Below are 4,349 nucleotides of genomic sequence, written 5' to 3' on the forward strand. Positions count from 1 at the left end.
AATTTGTGTTATAAAGATAAAAAAGTTTTTTTGTTTTTTTTACTTTACAATGGTGTGTTTACACTTTATATTTTATAATGCATGCTTTTGTACCAATTGTTGTTTATTTATTTATGAAAAGTGTATAACTACCTTTCAAGTTGTTTTAGAAATAAAATTATTGCTAAAAATACAAGTTTAAAATAATGCAACATTTTTTTTTTTTCTTATTTTTTTTAGGTAGGTCTTGTTCAGGCTTGTAAATGAAAAGGTATAATAATTATAATTTACTAATTTTTTAAAATATTAATTTGACCTATCCATACTTTTAGTGTGAATTAATGTTCTTTACTCCCTTAAGGGTGAGAGAAGCAGACAAGAAGAAGTTGGTAGAAACTGCCCTAAAACAGCTCAGACAGTTAACATCAAACAGTGATTAGTATAATTGTACTTAATTCTTCCCTTTGTTACATATTTTGGTTTCCTATAATTACTGGCTTGATGGAAAGTATCCATTCAGTTTTTTGTGTGTTTAATGAATTAGTAAAATGTGACTGTTCAATGTCAAGAACATTGATATCAATTATTCTGAGAAGTGACTGAACCAGGCTTTCAGTTAACATTAATAAAATATAAAGATTCTCATCATTACCACAGTTTTGTTAAAAAATGGATAGTTCTAGCAGCAGAGCTTACCATATTAATATTTGCCTTACAAGGAAATTAGGCCAAGAAGTGCACTTTCTACTTATTTCTAACAAAATATATTGACCAGTTTTTAATTGTTTGGCTATATAGTTTTAAAATTTTGTGAGAGACAAAAACGTTTATAACACTAAATTATTAAAATTATTTGACCCATGTGTTGCTTTATTTCTCAGTTTTAAATCACTTTTTGTTTAGCCCATTTATTGTGTTATAGAATAGGGAAAGTGTGATTCTGAGGGAAGTTTGATATTATAATTAAATTGTAATCATAACACAAATAATAAAAAAAGACATTAAACACGGGTCAGTGTTGTCTGGCAGATTTTAGTGTATTAGTCTATTAATAATTATACCTTGAGTGAAATTATAAGTAAAATATTACAATATAAGACAAACACTGAAATATTTTCTAATATAAAAAAAATAAAATTCATAAGGTTTCTAGCTGATTTAGAAATTTAGGGAAAAAAAAACTTCATTATAGTATGAATGTAGACATTTCAAGAAATCACTAGGTAAATTAACATGTTGCTATTGTGGTACATGTAATAGTTCTGTTCTAATTTTCCATTTGATTTAATAGCTAGCTCATAACTGTTTGGTCTCAAGGTAATATATAGATAGTAGAAAATGAACTTGAATCATCTTATAAACTGTTGTTGTGACACAACTGAATTCCTTGTGTTTTCTGAATATAACTCAACAACTAATTGTAAAGTTACATACAGATATTAGAATATAAACAAACCTTGTAGTATAATAAATAGCAGCTATGATAGATCTAAACTGTCTTCTTTATGATTCAACACACTGATATAGTTGTGTTAAGAGAGTCATAAACAATATCTGTAAAGATGTGTTTTCAAAACAAACACCAAGGGCCTTTATGAGATTTTAGAATGGTACTTAATACAGTTTCTCAAGTGTGGTCCCAGTTATTACTGGAAGAAACATCATCATGTGGATGCAAAGTAAAATTGCCAACCTGGTATGTGGTGAAGTAAAATGGTAAGCAGACAATACAGGAGAGAACAGTTAGTATTATGTACAATAATTTAGGTATAGTTGACTGGTATGCTGTAACATAATGAAGGGTGCTAAGAATACATTGTGTTATAATAATCCATAAATGGTAAAATGATTGTTACTATACCACAACTGCTGCAACCTAATGGCAGACACTAGAAAATCACAGTATTATGACAAGGGAATAAAAAATGGTTATGTGCTAATATGGTAATACTCTAATATAGTGGGAGATGCTAAAAACAAACAAACAGTACTACAACCATGAAAAAGTGGCTAAATGATTGTCACTGTGCTGTACCTTGATGTTGCTATAAGGTGACTGTTTTGTGGTGCTAAATAATTTGACAAAGTTGTTTACCAAACTAATGCAGAAGAGCATATGATGTTACTACTATAGAATAATTCAGTTTATTTGTTACATATACAAGACAAATATGTCTGTAGTAATATTACAAAGTAGTATAATTTGTTTGTCATTGTATAAACAGACTTTTCATCCTCTACTTACATCAGACACTTAGAGCTGGCAGCTGGTTTTTACTCAATATTAAACATATTTACGTGCTGCGTATTTGAAAGCCAGTGTTCAGTTTATTTTGAAATAAATCTCACACATCTCATGCTTGTAAGAAATGTTTGGTAGGATAGTCTACAAATGGGAAAAGGACTTTTAAAGAATCTTAAAAATGGGAATAATGTTTGACATGTTTCTCTAATAATTTGACACTGAAAGAAGTTAGTTGTGCTTAACTTTTATGAAACATTTAAAGTTGTGCATTTTACTTGTCATATAAGTATGCTACTGGTTGAATTGTAATTGACTAATTAGATAAAATAATTATTAGCAATGTTGTAAAGTGCATTTTAGGCTCATAATGAATGATACATCATCAGGTTATTATGGGGTATAATTTTCAACAGTTTTTGTACTTTACATTAAATAAACCCCACTATCTGGTAGATGGTGTAGTTAAATACTTTTCCTTTGCAAAGAGGTTTTAGTGGAATAGTCCATTGCAGTTAATAATAAGGTAATATAATTTACATTGTTTGTGTGAATAATACATACTTCATGAAAAATATGTTAAGATCCATTTTTTTTCATAATTACAGTCATTAAGTGTTGCTTTTTTTTAATATCATTCATGCTTTTTCATTTATAAATTTGACTGCTCATGGGAGAGATGTAATTAAACATTAAGGGTTTTTTTTTTGTCTCTAGCACTATACTGTTTCTGCTTCTGTTTGTTTAATTTGTTTGTTACATGAAATTCCAATTTTGAAGGTCCCAAACTTGTAGATGTTTACAGCACTGGAACTACTAGTAAACATTTGTTAATGAAGAAGAATTTTTGTAACATTACTCCTGTTACTGATTGTAAACAGAAGACTTAGTACTCATGATTTACATATTAATTTATGTTAGTACAAGTATAGTACTATATCATGTTGTTGTTTTTTTAATTCATGGAATACCTATTGTGAATCATATTAGATACTCAAGAGATTCAGACAAATGAAAAAGGTACAGAGCAATATAAAATTCTAACAAAAGATAGCCATGTTTAGATAGTGAGTAAAAAATTATCATGTTTTGTTTTTGTTATTTGTTGTGAAAAAAAGTCAGAGTGGCCTTTTAACTAATATAAAACAATTTGTTAATGATAGTGCAAGTTCCCTTGCACAGGCCTTCAACAGTTACAGAGATTAGTGATAAGGGTTAACATTTTCTGTGACCATTAGTTGTCTTAAGGGTTCAAAATATTTGTAAGCTAATAACCATCATGAAGGGTGGAAACTTCTGTAAGGTATCAGCCTCTGTGTTTCTTAAATGTTTTCACAAAAACTCTTAGTTGTTTACAATCCATTTTGTCAGGTTGGACTTCAATGGTCACATCATGATTCAAACTGCTTACTCTTGAATGTTCAACATTTAGTTGTTTCTTGTCCCAGCCTTTTGTATTACTTTGTTTTGACTGTAGGCAATTTTTTTTTCAGAATAGTATGTTACTGTGGACATGAATAATTAGTGTAAATATGTGTATATTGCTTTGATGTTTTGAACTATGAAGTGCTTCTTTATGCTTAGTTTTACACTTCTGGAAACAGCTAAAACCATTTAACTGAATTGGGATTTTAACACTAGTTAAAAGGTTATAAAATTTGATAATATTGTCATGCTTTTGCTTTTGTGTAAATGATAAAAATTGATCAGAGAAACCAACTTTAAAACATAATATTTATAAGTAGACTTCAAATAAAACAAGTCAGAACTATTTTTGTGTGTGTGTGTGTTTGGAAAATATTTTATTAATCATTATAAACTTATAACTGCTACAAAGAAACTGTATAACATACTTATTTTTCTGGTTGTGTTAGATGTTGATGTTTTCAGTTTGAAGAAATCAAGTTTTGTGGAATGTTTTTTGTTCAGTAACTGAGAAGGATATTTATCTGTGTTGTACATTGTATGTTTTTTTTTGTTTGTGGGTTACATTTGTTTTCCACAAAATAGTTTATTGTAACTTATCTGTTTATACCTTTGTTGCTGAGTTTTGGGAGATAGTTTTCAAGTGCCTTTTGTGTGCAAACCAAACAATTTCCATAAAATCAGTTTATAAGTTTTGGTAAAT

This window comes from Tachypleus tridentatus, chromosome 8 (assembly GCF_004210375.1).
Source record: "Tachypleus tridentatus isolate NWPU-2018 chromosome 8, ASM421037v1, whole genome shotgun sequence".
Classification (NCBI taxonomy): domain Eukaryota; kingdom Metazoa; phylum Arthropoda; class Merostomata; order Xiphosura; family Limulidae; genus Tachypleus; species Tachypleus tridentatus.